The 25398-nt window shown below is 46.8% G+C and overlaps 1 long non-coding RNA gene and 1 other non-coding gene across 5 annotated transcripts in view; both read left to right on the top strand.

Annotated features, from left to right (window-relative positions):
* Nucleotides 1-25398, top strand: part of LOC126531436 (uncharacterized) — a 90796-nt gene that overhangs the window by 3317 nt on the left and 62081 nt on the right. For 3 of the 4 annotated variants that reach the window (XR_008612675.2, XR_008612677.2, XR_008612676.2), the window contains exon 2: nucleotides 18036-18265. This is a non-coding gene — a long non-coding RNA (uncharacterized lncRNA). Of the gene's footprint in view, nucleotides 1-16501; nucleotides 16916-18035; nucleotides 18266-25398 lie in introns of those variants that run through there. The other variant, XR_008612674.2, reaches the window with a different exon arrangement.
* TRNAY-GUA (transfer RNA tyrosine (anticodon GUA)) lies at nucleotides 23162-23254 on the top strand. The gene is made up of 2 exons: nucleotides 23162-23198; nucleotides 23219-23254. It is a non-coding gene; the product is annotated as a tRNA-Tyr (tRNA).

Genomic DNA, 25398 nt, shown 5'->3' with positions numbered 1-25398 from the left:
GATAGATGCATTAACGATACAATGAAACACAGTAAGACAAAAAAAAAAAATTACGCAAGGCGCATGAGAACATAAAGCGTACAGCAAAAAGAAGAAAACCCGCAAATTTATTTATTTATTTATTTATTTATTTATTCATTCGCAATACCTTACAGGCCCATTGTAGGGTATTGAATAAGGTTGGTGTGGGGGGGGGGGGGGGGGGCAACATTAATTACATGACAGAAAAATAGCAAAGTGCAACATCGTTATGCAATATTAACATGCAATGAATTCAGGTTATCACGGAACGTTTCACGTTTAGAGATGGATGAAATGTGATCCGGGAGACCGTTTTAATGTGCAATAGCTCTAGGTAGTGGTGATGAGTTAAATGCCTGCGTTATACCATCACTGCGCATGAAACTAACTGCGTTGTGAATGCGTCGAGATGTGCGCACACGAGCATGAAGCGGCCCCCAAAGAGTGAAAGTTATTACTGTAAATGTACCTGTGAAACAGAAATAAAAGAGCAATGATACGGTGATCTTCCAAAGAATGAAATGAAAGGTCTCGTTTTATTCGGGTAATGCTCGAATGATAGTCGTAGTTGCCAGAGATGAATCATGCTGCCCTATTCTGAACGGCTTCCAACATACGGATAAGATAATCTTGATATGGTGACCATGTGGATGAAGCGTATTCTAGTTGTGGGCGAACATAAGTAAGATATGCTAATTTTCGTACATTAGAAGGCGCGTTGCGCAAGTTTCTACGCAGGTAGCCGAGAGATTGAGAAGCTTTGGATGAGACGCTGTTACATGCGTTGTCCAGGATAACTTCGATGATAGGTAAACGCCGAGATATTTGTGCGATGGGGCAGTCGAAACTACGGTATTATTAATCGAATAGTGAAACACTGAGTTAGTGTGCTTTCGACTAAACGAGGCTAACTTACATTTGGAGGCGTTAAGGGATATTTGCCAAGTTACGCACCATATATAGATTAGTTCAAGATCATCTTGGAGAGTAGAATGATCATCAAAACATTTAATATTGCGGTAGATTACGCAGTCGTCAGCGAACAACTTAAGTGAGGATGAAAGGTTAGCGGGCAAGTCGTTGATGTATATTAAAAAGAGTAATGGACCTAGCACACTGCCTTGGGGGACACCGGACGTGACGTCGCAAAGGTTAGACGAAATGTTGTTGACCACAGTAAATTTCTGACGCGAAGACAAGAAGTTACGTAGCCAAGACAGTGTTAATGAATCAATACATAAGGCAGATAGTTTGGAAATCAAACGGCAATGAGGTACCTATCAAACGCCTTAGCGAAATAAAGAAAGAGGCAATCGGCTTGATCGTCAGTGTTCATGTTAAAGTGAAGACCAGTCGTGAGTTCAAATAACTGAGTGTCACATAAAAAGCCTTTTCTGAAGCCAAGCTGATTAGAGAAAAAGGAGTTATTTAATTGAAGGTGACCGTAGATATAAGAAGCTATAACATGTTCAAGTGATTTGCAGCAAATGCATGTTAGTGAAATGGATTGATAATTACGGGGTGAGTGCTTGTCACCGGATTTAAATAGGGGAACTACCTTACCAATTTCCCAGTCCTTAAGCAACTCACCTGGTGATAAAGACTGGTTAAGGAGGAAACACAGAAGGCGACTGGAAATAACAGTAGTATTCAGCATTTTAGAGTAGATGTGTTCAATGCCAGATGGAGTAGAAATTTTAAGATTTGTGATGAGGTTCGCGATACCTTCGAGAGTGATCGTGATGGGAGCCATGAAGGGGAAGGGTTGTTCAGGAACAAATGGCACATTGGAACAATCTTCCTGTGTAAAAATAGATGCGCAATATGTATTGAAAGCAACAGCAGAATCTTCATCAGAAAGTAGAGTTTGTTTTGCATCGTGTATTGTAATGCGATTAGTAGACTTAACATAGGGATAAATTATTTGCCAGAATTTTTTATGATTATTTATAATAACTGAGGGCAAGTCCTGCGAATATTTCTTGGCCGCGCCTAGGGCTTTACAGTAAGCATGGAATCAATCCTTGTATTTATCCCTGTAGGACGCAGAGTTCTTACGTTTCTCAGTATTATAGAAACGTTTCTTTTTATTTCGTAAAGTTCGAAGCTGTTTGGTAAACCAAGTGTTAGTTTTATGGTTGGATATAGAGAATAATGGCATATACTTGTCAACTAGCTCTAAAATATTTTGCTTAAAAAGAACCCATTCCTCATTCACGGTCCGTGAGGCAAACAACGGCAGAAAAGGTTCGTTATAAAAAGCTTCTGGTTCGGTATTGAATCTATCGTAATTACCACGGTTATTATCCCGAATAGTTTTATCGCTGTACCAATACAAGTTAAAGGTAGATTAATTTGGAAATTGAGGAGATGGTGGTCGCTAAATCATTCCATGTAAGAAATAGGACCAGTAGTCTCTGGTGCAGTCGTTAAAACCAGGTGAAATAGGTTAGTACATCGGGTGCATGGGTTAACAACTTGTGATAAGTTGTAGTCAAGAGTTAAATCGAGATAAACTGATGAGGCGCGACATGTGGTAGACATGGCAGACCAATCAATGAGCGGATAATTTAAATCGTGAAAAAGGTATATTACATCAGCTGAATATAGATGTGTAAATCGCTCGATCTTACCACGTAGTTCCCTAGAAAAAGAAGACTGTGTGTGTGTGTGTGTGTGTGTGTGTGTGTGTGTGTGTGTGTGTGTGTGTGTGTGTGTGTGTGTGTGTGTGTGGTGTGTGTGTGTGTGTGTGTGTGTGTGTGTGTGTGTGTGTGTGTGTGTGTGTGTGTGTGTGTGTGTGTGTGCGTGCGTGCGTGCGTGCGTGTGTGTGTGTGTGTGTGTGCATGCGTGCGTGTGTGTGTGTGTGTGTGTGTGTGCGTGTGTGTGTGTGTGTGTGTGTGTGCGTGTGTGTGTGTGTGTGTGTGTGTTAGACGCATAATTAGCGACGCAACTACAGCGGCCGGCCATTAGCAGACTGCATTTACAAAGAAAAACTCCATAAATTCGTTCCTTGAATCTCAATAGTCCACGTTCGCCGTGTTCGGGCAACCGGTTTTCAAATGCTTCATTAATCATTCATTTTTAGTGCTTCATTAATCTGAGGCAACCGAACATAAGCCTGCGATTTGTCAGAGGAATGGTGCTTACTTCATTGCGATAACAATTATAAGGGTACTCCGAGTGAATTTTTGTCATCGCCGTGAGGTTCCGTATATATTTAGGTATATGTATGAAACATGCCCTGCCATGCTGTATGACATAGGGTATAAGCTGGTTATAGTGCCACACCATTCTATCACTAAAGTTGATCATACCACGTCTTACATTCTTCACAAAACTATTCCTCAGAATTTCGAGAATGGCGCGTCACAAACAAATGTCATGAAACAACCCACCGACAGCGCATGCCTTTTATATGAAATCTTCTCAGACTGAAATATTAAAAGTGTAAAACAATAACAGAGCTCAAACCTGAACATGATGTAGCTTTATTGGCGCGACCCTGCACTACCTCCTGGATCGGTCCAGGAAGAAGGTTCGAAACATACCCAATGCGGAAAAGTGGTAGCAAAGTCACTAAAAAGACATTGGCTTTAATTAATAAACATAAATGAAATAGTGAGGTGGCAGGACTCAAACAATGACCCCTAGCACAACAGCTCGTTTCTACTTTGTGAGCTTACGTTTACTTCAATTCATACTGCCACTACAGCTACGAGTCTTAGGTTTCGTGTAATAATCTAACATGTTGTCATCGCATTCATTGCTTCCAAGTTATGGCGAAACTGATATTTTTCTTGAAAGCCAGGCAGAGCCAGCTGTGAGCAGCTAGTGCAAGTTAGTCTGAAGCAGCTGCTCATTTCATTGACAGAAATCACGCAAAGCATACATAGCGAGCCGGCCAGCTTTAAAAAGAAAAAGTGGCTAAAGGCGGATAACAAGACACATAAAAAGAGCAGGTGTTGCACTAAGAGAAAATTGCTTGAAACGTGGGTAGTCTCTGGGTTAATTGAGCATGCGGATCAGGCCACCTCTTGAAAGCTGATATAAAAGCGTAATATTTGTCGCGATGATCTCATATTGCTGGCAAACGATACGTTTGATATAGTGTGAAACCTAGTGAGAAGTAATCGTAATCATAAAATAAAACATATGTTATCTTTATCGATTTGTGGATGGCTCTAGATGGGCTGGGTTGGATAATAAGTAGCTATAGGACATGTGTTCAAACTATGAAGGCATAGAAGGGAGTGAATTCAGTGACGGAAACAGCTTTAGTGCTGTCCTTTGATTATAAACAGATTGAGGTTGTTTATCTGCTTACACAACCATCAAGTTACGTAAGCAAACAGTATCGATAACTATATTTCCAAGTTCGTCGTTTATTATTATATAATGCATGATCTCTGAACACCTTTAAGTGAAAGCCCCGAATGCTAAAGTCATTGTTCTTGTGGTTGTGGTGCTTCTTAATACAGGTTCTTCGTAGCACGATTCTTAGCACTCAGCAGAAGCCTTAGCTATTCGTAGCACAGCTGAGAAATGGACTAGCGGCTTTTCTTCAACGTAAATTGGATAACCAAGTAGTTAATGTTAGCCCCCCCCCATATTCACAAAACCCTCTTACATTATAACTGCTCGTAAGAGAACATTTGAATTTTTCCTGCTGGGACATAGCGAAGCTGGTCAGCCGGCACAGTGCACTTTCAAAAGAAAAGCTTCTTGAATTCGGCCCTTGTTATTCTGTGGTGTTAGTATTCCAACTTTATTATGGATTCGAGAATTTAGGTCCCGCTTCCAGAGCTACCTTTTTTTTTTCTTCTTCCGCACTGATATCTAGGTTGGGTTCGACTCGTACAGTAATGTTAGTGCACCACTTACTGGCAGATCCGACAAGCCCGAACGAGAGAGAGAGAGAATAAACTTTTTTATTCGGTGAATGAAGCTTTGGAGAGGCGTCCTCATTCCAGGATGCCTTGAGCTCGGGCCGCGTCCTGGGCCCTCGCAATCAGCCGTTGCTGATCCTCGAGGTCGGAGCTGGCCAAGGCTCTCTCCCAAAGCTCGTTAGTGGAGTAAGGGTCCGGAGGATTTAATGGAGCCGCTCTGCAACCCCCTACTATGTGCCTGAGGGACCCGGGCTCTGCGCAGAAGCGGCATTGCGGAGAGAATTTTGTAGGGTCTATGAGGTGATTTCTGGTTGGGTGGGGGAATGTATTAACCTGTAGAGCTCGGAGGCATCGCTCCTGCTCTCTAGGTAGTGACTTGTGTGGGGGTGCGTATGTTCTGCGGGTGAGCTTGTAGTGTTGTGTGATGTCTTGGTAAGAGACTAGAGGGTGCATGCGCTCGGGTTCAGATTCCTCGGCGTCGGCTCGGTGGGTCAGATCTCGAGCCACGTGGTTGGCGACCTCGTTGCCAGGAATGCCTTGATGAGCTGGCGCCCAGATGATCATGACTGATCTCGTTGGCGGCTTTTGATTGATGATCCGGAGCGTAGTGGTGTGAATTCTGCCGCTAGCAAAGTTGCGGCACGCCTGTTGGGAGTCGGTCACTATGACTTCAACCTCTGTTTGGGAGAGCGCGAGGGCTATGGCCGCTTCCTCGGCTTGGAGGGGATTGTTTCGTGTGAGTGAAATGCTGCTCCGATGTTCTTTGTTGACGACTACGGTGGCTGTTGTGGCTGCGTGTCTGGAGTAAGAAGCCGCGTCCGTGTAGGCTGTAGAGGGTAAAGTCCCGTATCGCTTGTGTATGGCCAGGGCGCGGGCCTCCCTTCGCTCTGCGTGGTGCACTGGGTGCATATTGCGAGGTAGAGGACGTACGGTGATGTTTCTCCGGATGGCATGGGGTAAGTTCACAGTCTCAGGCGGCGGATGGCTCAGAGGGGCAGAGAGCCCCAGGCGTAAGAGAATGGACCTCCCTGCTTCCGTAACCGCCAGCCTTGTTCGTTGACTGGATAAATGTGCCTCGATCAGCTCCTCGGCCGTGTTGTGCACACCTAGTCGTAGTAGGCGTTCTGTGGAAGTACTGGTTGGCAGGCCCATCGCCTGCTTATATGCCTTTCTGATCATTGTGTTGATTTTCTTCAGTTCCGTCTCGTTGAGTAGTGCGTATGGAATAGCGTAAGTTATTCGAGACACGACGAAGGCTTGGACAAGCCGAAGCGTGTCCGCCTCCCCCATGCCTCTTGTCTTGGTTGTTATTCGCCGGATCATGTGCGTAACTTGGGCTGTTGTATTCTTAAGCTTTTGAATTAATATTGTATTGCTGCGATCCGACTGGAAAACCATTCCCAATATCTTTACGCTCTGAGACGGAACGATGGTATGTCCCTCCAGTTGTATGTTGATAGTGGGCGAGTCGGATGTGTGCTTCTTTCGAGGTGAGACCAGGAGTAGCTCCGACTTTTGGGGGGCGCAGCTGAGCCCGCATGACTTAGCATAGTCGCTCACCACGTCTGCAGCTTCCTGCAAGCGGTTCTCCATTTCCCCTATGGACCCTGTGGACGACCAGATGGTAATGTCGTCGGCATATAGGCCATGCCGGATCCCTGGGATGTTATCGAGGAGCGGCGGTAGGCCTATTAGGGCGATATTGAAAAGGAGAGGGGATAACACTGCGCCCTGTGGTGTGCCGCGCCCGCCCAGTAGGAAGGGGTTTGTGGCTTTGTCCCCGACCTTTAGGATGGCTTTTCTATCTGAGAGGAAATCTCTGATATAGGAGTACGTCCTGGCCCCACAGCCCAGCGCGTTTAGCCTCTGTAAGATTGCTGTGTTCTTGACGTTATCGAACGCCCCTTTAAGATCTAAGGCGAGGATAGCCGTGGGGGAGTTGCGTGTCGCTGGTACAATCACCTCCTCTTTCAGCTGAAGTAGGATGTCTTGAGTTGAGAGGTGTGGACGGAATCCTATCATCGTTGTTGGAAGTTTCCCCGAATCCTCCAGGAATGGCTGTAGCCGGTTGAGAACGATGTGCTCTAGGAGCTTTCCTACACATGAAGTGAGGGAGATCGGTCGTAGGTTCTCAATGGCTGGTGGCTTTCCTGGCTTCGGTATCAGACGAACCTCGGCTATTTTCCAGTCCTCGGGAAGGTTTCCTGTCCTCCATACTTCGTTAAGATGAGCGGTAAGCTCTACTAGCGAGGGGCTGTCAAGATTTACAAGTGCCTTATTGGTAATTTGGTCCATTCCCGGGGCTGTGTGGCGTCTCAAGCCCATTATCGCCGCTGTTACCTCATGTAGATGAATGTCCTCATCTAGGAGCTCGTTAGGGGTGCCGGTGTAGGGTGGCAGAGGCTCCGATGTCTGTGTGGGGAAGTACTGGGCTTTGAGAGTCAAAAGGAGGTCCGCCTCGTTTCCAGGAAATTGGTGAATTACTCGAGCCATATTGTGGTGGGATTCCGTTTTGCTGCTGGCCGGGTTGATTAAATACCTCAATAACTTCCACGTCTTGGAAGTACTCAGTCTTCCTCTCAAGCTGTCGCAGAGGGATAGCCAATTCTCTCGGCATAGCGTGGTAGCGTATTCCGCAGCCTCTTGCGTGAGTAGTGCTATTCGCCTCTTGAGCTTGCGATTTAATCTTTGCCTTTTCCAACGCTTCAGCAGGCTACGCCGGGCTTCCCACATGTGGAGCAAGCGAGCGTCGATGCTTGGAGTGGTGGTGGATGTTTCAAGCATTTTGGTGTGCGCCTTCACATCCTGGTGAAGCTGAGTGATCCACTCCTTAATTGACTGAAGCTGTTGGCTCTGGTCGTTCGCAGCTCTTTCTTCTCTTATCTCCCGCAGCTTGGTCCAATCCGTGAGGCGAGCCGTGCCTATCCTGGCTTTGTATTCGAGACCATGGAGAGTGGTGGCTAGCAGCGCGTGGTCGCTGCCTAGGTATTCCTCCAGATTGGTCCAGCAAGCTTGGGGGATACTTCTGGTGAGGGTTAAGTCGGGGTTCGTGTCTCTTTGCACACTTGTGCCGAGCCTCGTGCTATTCCTTGGATCGTTGACGAGCGTGAGATCCAGGTCCTCAATAACTTTGTGAAGCATGTTTCCCCTGGGGTTGGTGTACGTATAACCCCAGAGGGGGTGGGCTGCATTAAAGTCGCCCACAATTAGAAGCGGATGGTTGCCTGCTGCGTGCGTGGCTTGCTCTAAAACCAGTTTGAGGACCGATGGCGCGCTTTTCGGCCGACAGTAGACGTTTAGAACAAACATGGGACCCTTTTTCTTTGTTGCCTGTGGGATAATTTCGAGCAGAATGGCAAGCGCTTCGGATTGCTGGAGGTGGTGTTGAACGGCCACTAGCTTTTTACTGACCAGGGTGTGAAGGCTGCTCCCTGTATCGGTGCCATAAGTGACGTATCCGGGTAGGCGGACGTGTGTGTTCGTTTCTTGCAGTGCGATGATTTCAGGTGGTCTTGTTGATGTAGCGATGTATTGTATCAGTGATCCATACTTGTTCTTGTAGCCCCGGCAATTCCACTGCCACACCGTGGTTTCGCCTGGGGAGCCCCCGCGCTTACTGCATATATGTTGGGGCGGAGCCATCTTGGTTATCAAGGGGTGGTGATGCGTGCACAAGATGGGGTTCTGGGGAGCCCAGAGAATCTGGCAATTCTGGTAGGGTCTGATGAGCTGTTTTCTTGGGGCGCCGGCTTTGACGAGCTTCCAGTGCTAGTATGCGTTCCTCTAGTCTCATGATGCGTTCCGCCAACTGAGTGTTAGAGTGTTGTTGTTGAGTTGCGAATTGTTGTTGTTGTGCCGCTGACTGTTGTATAGCTGTGAGTTGTTGCTGCATAGTAGCTTGTAGGGATGTCTGAAGGCTCTGAATAGCTTTTGCTACTACCTCTTCTACCTTCTGGAGAGTGGCATATTGGACGGGTATGACTCCCTGCGGTGCAGTGGGCTGCACGGTTGCTCGTTGCGGTGTCGGATTTGAAGTGACTGTGTGAGCTGGCTGCTCTTCCCGTTTCCGCTTCTCCGGGGGTGGGGTTGAAGTGTTTTGTGTAGGGGTAGTGCTATTTTTTCCAAGCAATTCATCTTTAAGTGCTACGAATTCTGCGTGTACGCTAGTGATTTCTGATTTGAGTTTTGCGTTTTCTTCAGTGAGACGCCTAATCTGGGCATGTGCCTGTGCCAGTTCTGTGTCAAGAGTGGGGGGACGAGCTTTGGGAGAAACAACCTGTGCCCAGCTCACCTGCTGCGTGACCTGCGCTGCTCCCTTGCTTCCCCTCCTGCCGCTTGCGGAACGACCACGGCTCGAGGTCCTGCCATGGGATGGCGTCCGTCGTCGCGATGAGGTCCTTCGCCTGGAACCGGAACCGGAACGCGGCCTGGAACTGCTCCTCCCCTGGACAGCTCCGCGTCGTTTCGGGGACCGCGACTTGCGGGATGCTGAGTGCTCGCCACGTGGCCTCGGAGACGAGGAGCCTGCTCTCGGGGTCTGCTGCGGTTTCCGGCGGTTGACGGGCGGCAGGAACCTGTTGGGGCAGGTTTTCGCTGCTGTCGGGTGATTCCCGCCGCACAGAGAGCACCGAGGGTGGCACTCGTGCTGCTCCGTTGCTAGCGAAGTGCCGCACTCTCTGCACTTGGGTGTGGCGGGGGGCCGCGGGCAGACGTCCTCTCTGTGGCCTGTCTCGTTGCAGGTTCGGCAATGCGGCACGGTTCTCTTGTAGAGGTAGCACCGCAGAAGAAGGCCGGAAAATTCGATGTAATATGGTACTGTTTTTCCCAAGAATGTGATCACCATGGTGGTTGTGTTTCCCAGTCTTCTACATGTTAGCGCCTCGTATCCGGGAGATTCAATGCGTTTAAGTAACATTTCGGGCGTGGTGTCGTGATCGATGTTGTATATTACCCCTTTGCAAGAGTTATCGGGGGAAATTCCGTATGATGCAATATCATATGTTGTTGCATCAATTTTGATTTTTTGCATCTTGCTTAGTGCTGAGGCCGTAGCTTCTGAGGCAGTGCTCAGAACAAGGATGTTTTGGTCTTCGTCGATGCGCATTTTGAATCCGGTGGCGCCGATTTGTAGCTTTGCCTCATTTGTAATGGCGTCTACTAACTTCCCTGGGCTCACCTTGTTGAGCTGCAGGCCGTTCCGTGGACGAACCGCCAACTTGTAATCATCGGCAGGAAGGGGGGGTTGTCGGGGCTTGCGCATCGCCGGTCGGCTGTGGCGGAGAACGGGCTTCGGTGGCGTTCGGGAAAGTTGGGGCGTGGTCGAGCGTGTCTGCAGCCGACGGCGACGGGCACGACTGGTAACATTGATCCAAGGCTCACTGTCTTCTTCGTTCTCCTCAGCAGCCCGAAGAAGTCCTTGGGATTCGCGAATTTCCATGTCCTCGTCCTCCGGGGCCCCGGTAGACGATTGGTGGGCTTTGTCGGCGTCGGCATTGAGCAGCGCGTTCGCCATCTGCAGCGGTGCGGCGGCCGAAGCCTTTGCTAGGCCTCGCCACTAGCGAAGTAGGTTTAGCGGGGCGGCCCCGCGTCGAAACTTGATGTGGCCGTAAAATGCAAAATATAGCACTTACACCCTCAAGTTTGGTGTTGACGTGCTCTGGCTGACTTCAGGCACACGATGATGACGTAGAATCTGGATGCGGAGGTGATTTCACCGAAAATGTAGCTTCTGTGCGGAGCAGATGGAGAGCCCATCCGACCCGTCGCCACACTTCGTCGTCTTCCCTTCTCAGCCCGAACGACTCTTTATTGGACCACATGGACCACATGCCGAGTAAATATCCCAAAGACCCGGCTATCAGATCGTCTGTTAGGCCGCGTGTCTTATACCACGTTTGGTTCATTAGGCACTAAGGGGATTCCCGCTGCGCGATTATATGCGCAATGTTGTCTAAGTTATTACCTATTCCAGGTCACACAGATAAACCATGTAATCGCCGTCCACTGCAGATAGCGGCTGTCCGGGACTATCTCCCGTTGTCACAGCAGTGCGCGCGCTCTGCAGCAGGCGCAACATATACTCGCATCGTTTTGTCTTTCCCAAAATCCAGTTTTCGGAGTTGTGCTTTGGGGAGGCCGATAGGGGGCAGCATGGTACGCGAATCGAGGTTGTAACACTGCAGTGACGAGCCTCTGTGCTACACTCTCACCTATTCTTCCCTTTCTTTTGTGTTGTTCCCCTGTTGATGTTTACGGTTTTGCGATGCTGTTGACCATTGCCACTGTAGCCATTTCTCTGCTGAGCCTGCAGATTTTTCTGCGAGATGTGGTAATGAGTCCTACTGTCTTCAGCTCTTGGGTGCCCTAGACGGTGTGTCCTCCTACGGCAAGTACGAGAGAGCGCCTCTCAAGCCCATTTCTCCCGTGTTACTCACGACGGTATAGCGGGTCTCCTCGGAGGGATGGGGTGAGGCCTATACTTAGAAGATATTCCTACACGATTTCTAGAGCCTTCTAAAGGGTCTTTTAAGGCGAAAGCCTTTCTAGGCTCATGGTGAAGTTTGCGTCAGCAGACCTGACCGCCGGACTGTCCGCTGCAGCGTCATCACGCCATATGAATACAAATTAAAGACAGATTAAAGAATGAAAACGGACTTATAGTGACAGTTAGTGAATGATAACATTATAATAGAGATTGATACATTTTAATAATGAGTAGTAATGACTAATAATGACTACTAATGACTTTAGCGACTACTAATGACTCTGAAATGACCAATGTGTCTAACGAAGGCTTGTAATGACCACAATTGATTAGAAATTACTAGAAATGTCTAGTAATGAGTAGTAATGGCTAAAATCACTACTAATGACTACGAAATGACCAATATGTCTAACGACGGCTTGTAATGACCACAATTGATCACAGATGACTAAAGATGCTTACTAGTGAGCAGTAATGACTGATAATGACTGAAATGACTTGTAATGACTAGTAATGATTATGAAATGACCAATACGTCTAATGACAACTTGTAACGACTACGATTGATTAGAAGTTACTTATAATGCTTAGTAATGACCAGTAATGCCTAATCATGACTGAAATGACTTGTAATTACTACTAATGACTACAAAGGGGCCAATATGTCTAACGACGGCTTGTAATGACCACAATTGATTACAAATGACTAAAAATGTTTAGTGGTGAGCAGTAATGACTAAAATAAAGAAGAGAAAGAAAAGAGGAAGAGGCGTATGATAAAAGGATGAGGAGGAGGCTTTCACTTCTTAAGAGGGATCTTAAGAGACCCTGTAATTTTTGTTGTTGTGGTCGGGTGTCATAGATAGTACAGAGTGAAACGTCATCTGCGCACATGGTGGAACGTGAACAAGGACGTAATAAAGCCAATTACCGGCCTTCCTAAAATGGCGTCTACCAATATGCAGATTCAGTAAGCTCAAGCGAGCACTATAGCTGACTTACTAGAGCAGAGGAGGCCCAGAGCTTGCGCACGAGCATTCTACGTGAAAGACTTGGGGCAGGATGATGGTCCTTGACTCCCGGGACAGAAAATATCGTGGCTGAGGGCAACGCCGAAAGCAGGGCCACATAGAAATCCTACTGAATGACGGCAACTGACCTGCAGATGCTCACATGCGAAATGTGAGCGCTTGTAAAGAGAGTATGCATCACGTGTAAACGATGCATCGGTCCAAGACAAACACAGAGGCGTAGCGGAGTACCCTGATACACTTGGCCTGTACGAGAGGTGCAAGGTCTCGAGTGGATGCTGTTACAATCGGCCAGCATGGTAATGACCTTCTAGCCTCACCTTCCACGCTGCGACGAATCGCTTGGTGAAGCCAACAAAGCGTCCTCTTCGGACAGGCGTGCGGCGCCAGTAGGGTGAGAAATGTTTGGCGGACGGAGTATTGTTTGTTGGTTCACAGCTGCCTTCACGAACCAATAGAAGCCAGAAAACTCCTGGAAAGGCGTTTCTTCACATTCCCCGGCAACCGCCAGGGTCGTCTGACAAACGCCCCAGCTAACTGCTGGGTCATCCCAAAAACCAAAACACGCCAGTTTGAGTCAAGCGTGACAACCCCTGTCTACGAGGCTCCCTTCCTTTCTGTATAGTGAACAAAGATGTGGGAGTGAGTGTGTGAACTCTCGCCCTCAATGCGGGTCCTTCGACGACTTTAGACTCTGCGATTGGACGAAGGCTGGACGGCAGTTTTCCCTGGCGTAGGGATCTAGGCAGGACAGAAGGGGTTTAAGCAGACGTTTTCGGCTCCTCGGTGTGATTCACTTCAGTGATACTAGACTAATGAGATGTAACGTTCTCCACTCTTCATGTAGAAATTGTAAATAAAGACCAATATTACTCGTTTTCGATAAGACCAAGTTCCTCCCTTCAACAACGTCCTTACCGTCGATGAGTTGGACGACGGCATGGGCCAGCTACCCCTTTTTACATGCCCGCCGCCAATTCTTACAATGCGCAGACCACAAGTACCTACTTAGTCTGGAATCACTGACAGTTGATTACATGCTGCGCTGTAATCAACTGTACACCGATTCACTTATACACCGATTCTGCTGAAACTCTAAGAGTACTGGGACAAGTTCGTAGGATAACACCACTCACGCAAAAACTGCACCAATGAGCTAGGTTAATTAAATATGAAAGTATAGACACCTGGACCTTCTGGGTTCCTGCGCGCAGCTGCATTCAAGGGAATGGAGAAGCGCATACCCTGGCCACAACGCTACAAAATCCAAAATAAACGGAAGAGCCACGCTACAATCTACCCACTGAACGTAACTACCAGCCCTAACTAAAAGAAATGAAAGAAAGGCGCAGGCAAACAAAGAAACAGCGTTGTTACATCCTGTCAAGTTTCGCTACCTCCAGGCTTCACACGAAGAGACCCCGTCGCACTTACAAGAGTAAGAACTGGGACAGCAATTACCCCAGCTGTGACATGTCGATGGCGACAAGTACAGAGCGTTCCTGCAGCTGATATGCCATGAGCGAGAGAACGGCCGAAGTGCCCCACACGTGGCCTTCAAGCTACACCGCATTTCAAACATATTCTGTGGAAGTGCCGAGAGTTGGCAGCCCAAAGGCAGCAACCCCACCAGCGGCTGTCTCTCGGTGGCGCAAACCACGAGAATGTTGCGCATGGAACAGCGAGCTCTTCTACGGGCGCCACCTTAGATTTATAAGGAATAAAGAGCATTATAAATTTAAGTAATACCTAGACTCTTACGCAATATTACACCCCTTGGGTCGTATTTTGCCACACAATGATAATCGTCATCTTTCTTGTCTGCATTTCCTTTCTTTAACGCTGCGAGCCCGGTACTTCCAAATCACGAACGGCATGCGCGTTATCAGCGTGACAGAGCATTCTCGAGAGGAAAGTAGCGAGCGCAGCGTCTTCAAGAAAGGAAACGCAGGGAAGACAGATGACGATTACCGTTGTGTGGCAAATATACGCCCTAAAAGGTGTACATTTGTTTAAGAGTAGGCCCCGAGGTTAAGTGCAAATTCAATTTCTCATTCTTTATTTTGTTGTTTTTGGTCATTTAGATTTAAGGAAGACGTTTCATCACTCATACATCCTCACCAAAAGATGGAGATGGCTATTCTTAGTGCTAATTATATAGATGTGTGTGGAGAGAAAATGACAGCTTTGTCATCAAAATAATGAGGATGCCTAGATGCTGTTACCAGGCGACCAATATTACTAGAACAATGATGCGCCTGTCTCCTCTTCTTTATTTTATTATTGCGATAGTAATTGTATAGATACTCCAAGCGCATTTCTGCCCTCGGCGTCAGCGTCGCCGTCGCCGTGAGGTTCCGTATAAAGCCCAAAGGCGATAACACTGTCGTCGCGCGCCCTACGCTGTATGTGCGAGTGAAAGCGCTAGTAGAGCCGACGATCCCGGCTCAATCTCGCCCACGCGAAAAGGACGAAAGCGTATTGAAAGCGCACCGTCTTCCGCCGCGCGCGAGGCACCCATGTGAGGCACGCGGGGGAGGGGAGGTGGCGTTCTACTGCGGCTGCAACTGTGCATGTGGCGGCTGCGCGTGGTCACGCGGCCGTGTCTCTAGAGCGATCTGCGTCCAGGGCACACTCTAAGTGCGTCGGTGACTCGTAGCTTTGTGCGTGCTCTGTGTTATCGGCGCTCACTTTGCGCTGAAGCGATAGACAGCACGAAGATCACTTCGCTCGCTGCTGTTGCCCCGCTTCCTCAGGCAAAGGTTTTGACAGCGAGTATCCGCGTTCTTCAAATGTGATCTGTTCATGTTTGCTGTGTGCATTGGCACCATGCTTGTTAATTTAATTAGCAAGCGAATGTTTAGAAGTTGATACGGTCGATAAAAGTATTATTCTTAATTTGTATGTCTGTCTGATAATTTGCTATCGCAATGAATGCTTCCCCCTTTCCGATGAAACTGCTACTTTTTTTTTGCATTTTGAGCATCTGGAAGGAGGGAGGTATATTTCCTTTCCAAGGTCGGCCACTCGGCTCTCCGGATCAAGAAGGCGTTTAACTCATTCACCTGGATTCAGTCGTCCGTCACTTAGCATACCAATCACTGTGGTAACGAGATCAAAGCTGCTGCAATTGGAAGTTGTGGTCGGCACTTACACAAGACAAGTTGGGTGAATACCGGTCGAGATGCATCGGAAGGGCACAAGACACGGAAGAATGACTGTGTTATGATCGAGTGGCTGATTCGAGCTCCATGCGAGGTTCATAGACCCACTCAGCTCGATCCGATTCACATGCGCGACAGCTGCATGAATTGACGCACGCGAGTTATCTCACTTCAGGCACTTGCGAGCAGCTGTTATGGTTGAAGATGCTGTACTACCTACGTTCGTTGCAACTAAAATGATAAGTACATTCCATTTCGGTAAAGGTATTGTCTTTCTTAACCGCACACAGGTGGGCACTTTCCAAAGGGAGTAACAACGTTTTCATTCTATCCTATACTAGGTTTCATCGCGACGAGCTTTACTACACCAATTGCTCTGCTAGGCACAATATTGTAATACCTGGCTTACGCCGCACTGCGGAGCAATATGAAAGCTTGGGCTGAACTCACGTTCATGTTTATTTGCGAGTTCTATCATATATTAGTGGTGCTGACGCTAAACACGGAACACTAATAAAACGACGCTAATCCGCAATTTCAGTTTCCTACTCTCGTTTTTGCTGAATCTTGTCACACGACGCCCACTGCTGGCACAGACAGGCGACAGCCCTATAAAAACAGCCTGCAATGCGCACGGATTAAGCACATAACTTTCAGAACTCAAACGTGCTTGAATCGCCCTCTGTGTTGTAAACTCGTGTCGTGGGTCTTCGTTTCGGTAATGTGTACCGTCCTAAACGTTGTTCTGGCCTTTCCATCAAGCACGCGTGCACGATTGAATATTCACCTGTTACCTCTTCATACTTGGTCACGCTGTTTTTCGCGCCTCGCTATTTTTCGCATGGTGTGCAAGAAGGTTTACGTCGTTATCGCTCCGGTAATGGCATATATTCAACAACGTTCTCAGCTTTTTTTCGGCCCTTGTAACCGTTGTACAATCGGCTGACCATGCCGACAAATGAAATGAGGGAAGCGCAGCTAAGCGTACGCCCGGGAGGCTCGGTGCCTACGTGACGACCGACGCGTCGCCTTGCTCGGTCCTCCACCATTCTCTCATTGTTCGAAGACAGGGCAGCAGCCCCAGAGCGACGAGGTCGCTCCATTTCGCTGCCGCTGACGGCAGCCAACCCTCGGCAGCTGCTGCGTGACTACGGCGTCATTGTTGCACGTACACGTGATGCGATACGGTGTGGCCGTTGCGATCGATGCCATCCATCGATGGAACTGGGTAGGGTGGCCAGATGCAGCCACAGAGGGAGAGCAAGTGGACAACCCTTGTCGAAAGAAGACCGGGCAAGCGGCCTCTTCACTAGCGCCTAGTAACAAGCGGTAAATTTAACCTCAAGAGTTTCTTCAGGAGTCGAGCGTTCGTATTCAAGAGGCAGTTCGCGCTTCGTAACACATAGAGCACTTCGTAACAAATATGTCCCTAGCCAGTCACAGTAGTAAACGAACAGTTGACGTCATTAGTTTACGAGTCGCAAGTGCGACGACCGATATGAACTTCTGCTTCGTTAAGTTGTGGCCCTTCTAATTTAATGTATCACTGCGTTGGTCGTAAAGGCTACTCATATACTGATACGTTGAATTCGAATCCCCTATGCCAAGGTGTTGCGAGAGTTCACCTTATTCGCAATAACTGCGCCCCATAGACTTCGGGCGAAGTGATCTTCGGGCCTATACTTTACATTTTTCGTGCAGTCCAACCGAGACATAAGCAGATGTGAGATGCGCACCCAATAATCTTGCGTGCTTACGCAAGGGAAATGAATGTTAACAACTCGCGCAACTGTCCACCTTACTATAACCAATGTAATAATGGCGGAGGCGACAACTCCGATTTCTTACGAACGAAAAGCCTATAATAATGAGATACTGATTCATTCTGTATTTGGAAGATAGTTCTGTCTGTTGTAAAGCAGGACGAATTCTGCCAAAAATTATGGGAACTCGTTAGAAATGTGGAAACTCTGGAGAAAAACAGCCACGAACGCAAATATTTTGATAATTAGCGGCACTAGATACCTTGGAACTGGACAAGCGTAACATCAAAAGCACTGCTGAGGCTTAAATACAATATAATTTAATTACATTATGCACTTAAATAACAGTGTCTAGGAATATTCTCCTCTCGCTGATCGACACAAGATATCAATTGCTAAACGCCTTCATACCCCTACTGCCTTTGATGAGTCGGATACTGAGCCATATCGACAAGTGGGATTGCACAGCTGCGGATACGGTGGTAGTGATCCTGATAACACGACTGTCGCACAATGTTGCTTTCTAATACATGTCACACATTGCGTTAGGAATGAGACAAATATTCGATGTTCCAATTGGCTCATGCTCAACACGACGTAAATATTCTGCTCATTTGAAGTTGGCAACAGTGTTTGGCAGCGCAGCAGCTTGTAAACCGGCTGACACTTGAACTATTATTTTGAAGAATCACCAACTGCCGAGCCGCTGAAAGATCGCTTTGGTGGCCAAGCCCTATCGTCTTGCTGCTTCCTTCGAGGTTGCGCGTATCGGCATGCCGATTGCATCGTACTACGCCTGCGTGGTTTCCCAGCGTGACCTTTAAAAGTTTTCCGAAGAGCATGAACCGGTCTCATTCGGAAGCAGCAACTTGCGGCCGCCTCTACACCTTCTGGCACTTGAACTATTATCGTACAGGTCAGTGTGCTTCTACGAACTTTGCAGTACCTCGCTCACAATTCTCTGCCGTAGCTGTTGCTGCATGCTGTTTAGAGTGCTTGCCTTATTTGAACTGTGCATAATTACCGTCTTGCTCTGCTTGGGTTTGCTTAATTTAATCTTGCACTGCTTGCTAAGCACGTCAGAGGAAATGACTAAGTCACCCTCAAAGTGTTCTTGTGCAAACTCTATTAGACCGATTACGGATTCACTTCTGTGAGATAGCCTTGTTAAGCAGTAGGGCTCCATTCGCCAAGATTGAGTTTGAGGACAAGTAATTCTATTGACTTACCCTATCAATTTCTAACTGCTATATTAAGAGATCACCTTGCCCAACCAGAAATAAATCATAGTACGGATGTTTCCGTCTGTGGAGAGAAGGCAGGCGTGGACATTGTATCACCATCTCTGAATTGGTCTTATTTATTTCGACTACCCGACTTCACGCCTATCTTCCAAGCTGAATTATTGGCAATTGTTCCAGTTTTACGTAAATTTCCTTCATCTTTTTCAGCAGCCGTAATTTGAGCAGATTGTCTGCCTGTCTGCTCTTCGCTAACCATACATGCTTTATCAAACGCACTAGAGGCGTTCAATTCATTCGTCGCAAGACATTTACTCCTTGTTCGTTTGGTGTGGGTGTAGAAAAAAAATTTTGGACTAAATGTACTCGCATAAGCATCGCATGATGGTCCAGTAATCCCTGTTTTATCATCCTCTGCGTTTGTAACAGTGGCGTTATTAAGAAAATTTGCAGCTTCCAATAACTTTGACAAACCTTGATTATCCGTCTCTGAATTTCCGCGTCTATTTCTTTTTCTTTTTTTTTTTTTTTTACGATAGATGGTGCTTCACTAGAAAGGCTGCAGTATCGCTTACGAGACTACATTGTCGAATCCGCAGGTCTGGTTTGGTGCTTTCACCAGTGCGTTAATTCTGCAGTGAGAATTGATCTCTAGAACATTTCTTCTTAGAATGTTGCCGTTTTAAGGTTGAAAGAAAAAGGTTGTTTGAAGAACCACCGCGTAAACTTGACGTTGACTCTCCTGATGCTCCTTTGCTTTGGTGCTACCGAGTTAGCTGTTATCCACAGGAACGTTTATAATGCCCTCTGCTATCTTCTGTGCGAGACAAAAAGAATTCAGTGCTCAGTTTTCCCGTTTAGCTTTCCTTTTAATTTTCACGATTTCGAGTTACCATTACTGGTTGAAGTTATAATCCTCATAATTAGCATTACTTTTTGAGACCTTGCACCGCGTGATTCATAGCCGATGCCCCACAGTGGATTGCGACAGGTCACTGAGAAACAAAAATTGTTACAGTGCGTCTCACGATGACAGGCAATAAATGATCCCTCGAAAGATTGCCATTCTAGAGCTTGAATACTATTACCTGAACAATCATTCTGCATAATTCTACAACGCGTTATTTTGTAAATTATGTATCTTTGCTCTGCACGATGCAATGCAGGATACGTGTATAGTAATATCGAACATCAACACTCAACTCGCATTATAACTGCTTGACGTCAGGAAAGCTTAAGTACATTACATGCAGTCACAAGTCAACGTGAGCATGTTTCGATCACTGCCACTCGATCAAGGTATCGACGGAGCGGTCGCGCCTCAATAAATAGGCTCTCGCATGTGAGTGGCAGAGTGCGGGTGTTTGTGAGCACATGCGTACGTATGGCGTGTGTCACGCACGATCAAAGGAGCGAAGAATACGCAGAACAGCTTCTTGTATTACGAGACTATACTAGGGTGTCGGGCATCATTCGTCAACCTGGCACCGCACAGACCGGTGCACTTGAAAATTAAATACTGTTGCACTCCCGGCGACGGACAAACAGCCGCCTAGACTATTTCTGGAGCAGTTAGTTGCTTTAAACTATAACAGCCCCAGGAAACACTTCGAGCGCGCAAAGTATCCTCTTATGAACGAGTGGTGATTATAAGGCTATCAAACGCTACGCGGCGTCAGTCTGGTGGCCCAGACGAACGTGGGAGACGCGGCGCGCAATGATTAAATGGCCGACTGGGGCGCCTTATCGCAAGTCTTTGGTTACGCGCCGGCGATTGTCGGTTCAAAACACTCTGCCTTCCTTTATTTAACTTTTTTTTTTCGTTGTCGATATGCTTTTCAAAATGAGTGTTCTGTGGTCACGCCGAAACAATTCAAGGATCACAGGAAAGCGCCGGCCCATTAAGAAACCTGTAGAAACAAGTAGTCTTTACTGCTTTTAATCAGCCTCGCCGACGCGTAATGTTCATCCCAGAACATCGTGGTGGCAGAAGCAGACAATGGAGGCAAACTTAACAGCGCGTAGAGAAACGTAAGAGTCACTAAGGACCAAGTGCGTAATTTCGGCTCAAATTAACCTTTGCCATCAGACAGCGTCTGTCTTTGAGAAATCTCGGTTCACAATGGTATATGCCTATGCATGGCTAGGTAGTTTCGTTAAAGTGATGTTCTGGGGTTCAAATAAAAAACCAACAAGTCGTTCCTTGATGCTTCCTTAATTTTCTCCGCTGAAATCGATGCTTCCTTAATTTTCTCCGCTGAAATCGCGAGAACAAATCTCGCGTAAATATACATATATTTAGTGTGGCGCCGCTCATCGCAATGTTTGATCCATCACACCGGCTTAGCAGCTGTATGGCATTCGGCTGTACCGAACGAATAGTCTCGGTCATAGAAGTCTCATCTGTAGGCACCGGGTGAACGCAAGCGTATACACGTGTGCTGTTAGTTAGGCGCAACTTAAAGGCGTTCCAGATGGCCTAAATTATCCCTGGCTGCAACGACCGGGAAGCCCCCTCGTAGACTTTGTGTAACTACAGAATTTCAAATATTGTTATTACGGTGTCGCTTAATTGCAGCTTTTAACAGGGCGCGCTAACTGCGCATGCGTATTGTGCCGAAACAACCTTGAGCGCAGAGATCGCATCCATATAGCACATCACGCATTCTCTACCGGTGTACCAGCTTGTACGACCACTTGTGATGAAGTGAACAATGAAAGCTTCATTGTGTGAGCCAGTGTCTGTGCAAAGTGTGAACTTATGTCCTTCTTGTCATCTTTCATTGCCCTTTCCCAGTGCAGAGTAGCCAACCGGGCTTAGCCCGGTGAACCTCCCTGCATTTCCCTTATTTTCTCTCTCTCTCTCTATCTCTCTCTCTCTCTCTGCGGCTACACACTCCAGCATGTGTTTGGTTCCACGCAAACGTTGTGCTCTTCTTGGTGGTGGTGTAATCACTGGCTTGCTTTATATATATTTTTTTCATCCCTTTGTGTCCTGCAACGCAGGGTTGCAGAATGGATGTTCCCATCTGGCTATCCTCCCTGCCTTGTCTTTGTCTGTCGCTGTGCTAACGATACGCCGATACGTGCGCCGAGAGTTGAGATTTGTTGAGAAGTAAATAGCTATACCAATGAATGCAACAGGCACTAAACCAAGGAAGAGGTCAAGATAACTCTATCTTTTCTTAGGGAAGAATGATTTTTCAATTTTGTTAATATTAGCCCAAAGAAAAAATAAAATAGAAGTGAGATCGAAAAAAGAAAAAAACACCCCGACATTCAATCAACCACCTCCTCATGAGGCTACGAAGTGCTCTTTACCAGCTAGCTGAAGTGGTGGATACCCCAGCCTCCGCTATTCTCTTTGTGACTTTTTAACATGCATGAGTCGCCCGGCTTTCATAGAATTCATCATCATTACAGTGGATGTGGAACATTGTGTTAAGCCGCAAAACATCGCATGCTTGCACCACATATCGGCTTTGAGTCCCATCACCGACAAATAGTCGGACCACGGAAAAATTGCACGCTTGCACATTGCACTCAGCAATGAAAGCTTGTGTGGGCAACAGTGCAAAGTGTTCACTTCTCTCTTCCTTCTCTTCTTTGAATCTTTTTGCCCAGTGCAGGATAGCCTACCGGGCTCAGCCTGGTTAACCTCCATGTCTCTCGCTTATGATCTCCCTCTCTCTCTCTCTCTCTCTCTCTCTCTCTCTCTCTCTCTCTCTCTCTCTCTCTCTCTCTTTGTTGAGCGCGAAATCCCAGGATCGCTGCCGGAGAAAATGAAAAGGTCTCGCGTGCTTTCGTGTGGCATAGCACGTAAATTATGCCGGTGTAGCACGTGACGCAGGGAGTCCTCTCCAACGTGCTCACAACGACAATAGGTTTTAGGAAAACTTGAAGATAGTTGCACTGGTTTCAGATATTTCAGGGCCGCCATAAGAATCCTCGCAAACTGCAACTTCATGCTGAAATGAGCTCTCCCCTTCCCATCCTCCGCCCCCGCACTTTCTTTATTTTTGGTTTGTTATTGCTTTTGTTTTAGCGGCATGTCTTTACAGGAGTGGTTCGCAGCATTAGGTGGCATCCCTGTCGCACGGGAAATTAAATCGCGAAATACAGCGAAAAACACAGCTAGAATACCGTCACACTGCAAGAACACGTACAGAGTACTGCGCACGAGTCCAGGAAGCCACAAGAAATAGTACATGAACACGAACAAATATGCGTAAACATGTACGGTTACATAAACAAATAAAACTCTTGAGATTGTCCGAGAACATGCACAGCTTATAGTTTTGCAGAGAAGTGGACGAACGCAAGTACACATAATTGCATAACGTACCGCATAACTACTTAACAACGTATTACAAGCGTAGGCTTACATGACACCTATGACATCTGTGCCATTGTGAATGTTGTATTAGAGGCCGCGAAGGCGTGCTCGAAACCTCAGCTCCGAAGCGCAATGGTAGTTTGTAGCGGAACCTGTTGGCAGAAATCATGCCCAGTTTTCCCGCAATCGCGTACGTACTGCGTCAGAAGCGTTCTTTGAGTCGCGGAAGACCGTCCCGTCGATAGCTCAGTTGGTAGAGCGGTGGACTGTAGATGTCTCGGACAACGCTGTCATCCATAGGTCGCTGGTTCGAATCCGGCTCGACGGACGCAACTCTTTCTTTTTTTTTTCGAATTGTTTATTCAAGTACCTTGCACTGATGAACATCCTGTCCTCCTAAACGAAAGAAAAAAGCGAAAAAAATTATTTCACAGAAGACACCCGGGTTTTTGAGTCCAAAGTCAAAATTTGTATTTTTTTTTCTGGCTTAAATAATTTGATAAGGCATCTATTCCTTTTGAAGATGATTTCACAAACATCAATTCCTAAAGGTACACAGCATAGCTCTGGGGCCTAACCAATTGGTTCGTGTTGTGGATGATGGCGATGTGGATTATGATGATGATCACACACTACAAGGACAAATGAATGAAACAATCAGAAAGGAAACACTGGACAACGTAACGACAGCAAAATGTTGATTGGTTTACTTGACAAAAAATTAAGGTACACCATGATCGGCAACAAAGTTGTTAAAGGGCTCAACTCCAATCTTCTTTAGAGAAAATGTATTGTGGCAAAATGAATAGGCTAGAACGTGGCTTTATAAGTGGTCTCTTTTTTTCTATAGAAAGACTTGGTGATTGTCGAGGGACTCATTTGCCTATGAAAATGGTTTTATATCTTTCTTTTTCTTTCTTTTTCCTTTATTTTTTGCCTGTGACTAATTTTATTAAGCACCAGAATTGTGGCTCTGTAATATACGAGGCACTACAGAAGTAGCACAGACAGTTGTTGCCATTGTTGCTTCTGTCGTTCTTTTTTTTTTTTTTTTTTTTGCTACGCTGTGATTCCGGTAATAAATCATGCATCAACTAGCCCAGCAACGTGGTTTATCGGGTTAATCAATTTTGGCGGCCATGTGCCCAAGATAACGCTGCAATGCAGATGTTTGTACGAGACCAGAACCGCCGTTATTCCAAGAAAAAAAATTCTGTTATTAATTTATGACAGTACGAAAAACTTTGTTGTTAACAGACACTTTTTACCTACGAATCGACCACAGCGTCCTCCTAATAAGTGCGAAGCGACGGGTTAAACTCCTGACGGTCGCGTTGCAATGCGGGCGATGTCTGCAATCGATGTCATTTGTAAATGCGAGTTCCTGGCTGGCTAAAGATGACATTGCAAACATTGATTCATCACTGCGAACACTCCTTAATACAAGCAGGAAAACATAAACAACCTTTTTTTTTTTCTTGTTTAATAGGAAGTAGCGTAGGGATACGGGGTTGCCGCCTGTTATTTTTCCCAGCTGCGAATGTTTACCGAGGTTCTTCACTCGACCGCCGACTGATACGGTGAGCAGGAAAGCTGTACGCGAAAGGCACCAACATCACAGTTGATACACCTTGACGCCTCGAGGCAGCCGATAACCGTTTGCCGAGAGGGGCGGCGGTTGTTTCGTTATCTGTCGGGAGGCCCCGCGTAAGTGTGTCGAAGACCCCCACGTTCTCCACTTTTTTTTTTTCCAGGATACTCGGGATAATAGTGTGGATAGGCAATAAATATTTTGCACCGGAAAAACATGCAATTTCGAGATTGACAGACTGTTCTGCAGGCTTTGTTTGCGACTCTGGTCGGAAAAGAGAGTGAGATTATGGGATTCTGTGAGCATCCATCGTGATTAGGGCTACCATGAACCGTGACCAGATAGATAAAGTTCTCAGAGATAAAGAGGGAGTGAGTGCTTTCCACTGTGGCACAATGAACCCGCAAAGTAAAACCTGCCGCATATAAAGGTTGCACGGTCTTTGACTGAGAAAACTAAGCTGAATTTGCTAAACTGTTCATCTCGTACTAGATAGCCCAGCTCTTGATTGAGGAAGAGAAGTATTAAGGCGTGGCTAAAGCCACCCCGAGAGACGAGTCTTTCTTATCAGAGGTTTCGAGTACGCCCTAAAGCTCCTTTATTGGAGTCGCGAAGTCGCATGGAATTACCCAAACCACATTCGTTTGGGTAATCCTCTTATAAACCAGCCACCTCCGGACTGTATAGAGTGAGCCAGCTTCCCATGTCCTAAATAGGTAGACGGTGTTGGATAGTTGGCATTAGGAATGGACACACTGGTCTGGGTTCACTGTATACGGGACAAGCAAATGTCAGACTTTTACCCAATGTCCACGATGAATGTACACACATTATATCAGTTGCGCACAGACGAAGCGACAGCGCCGTGTTTCCTACGACAG

Source organism: Dermacentor andersoni, chromosome 5 (genome assembly GCF_023375885.2).
Source record: "Dermacentor andersoni chromosome 5, qqDerAnde1_hic_scaffold, whole genome shotgun sequence".
In the NCBI taxonomy this organism is placed as follows: Eukaryota; Metazoa; Arthropoda; class Arachnida; order Ixodida; family Ixodidae; genus Dermacentor; species Dermacentor andersoni.
Note: the sequence above shows the minus strand (reverse complement) of the source record. Positions and strands in the feature narration are given on the sequence as shown.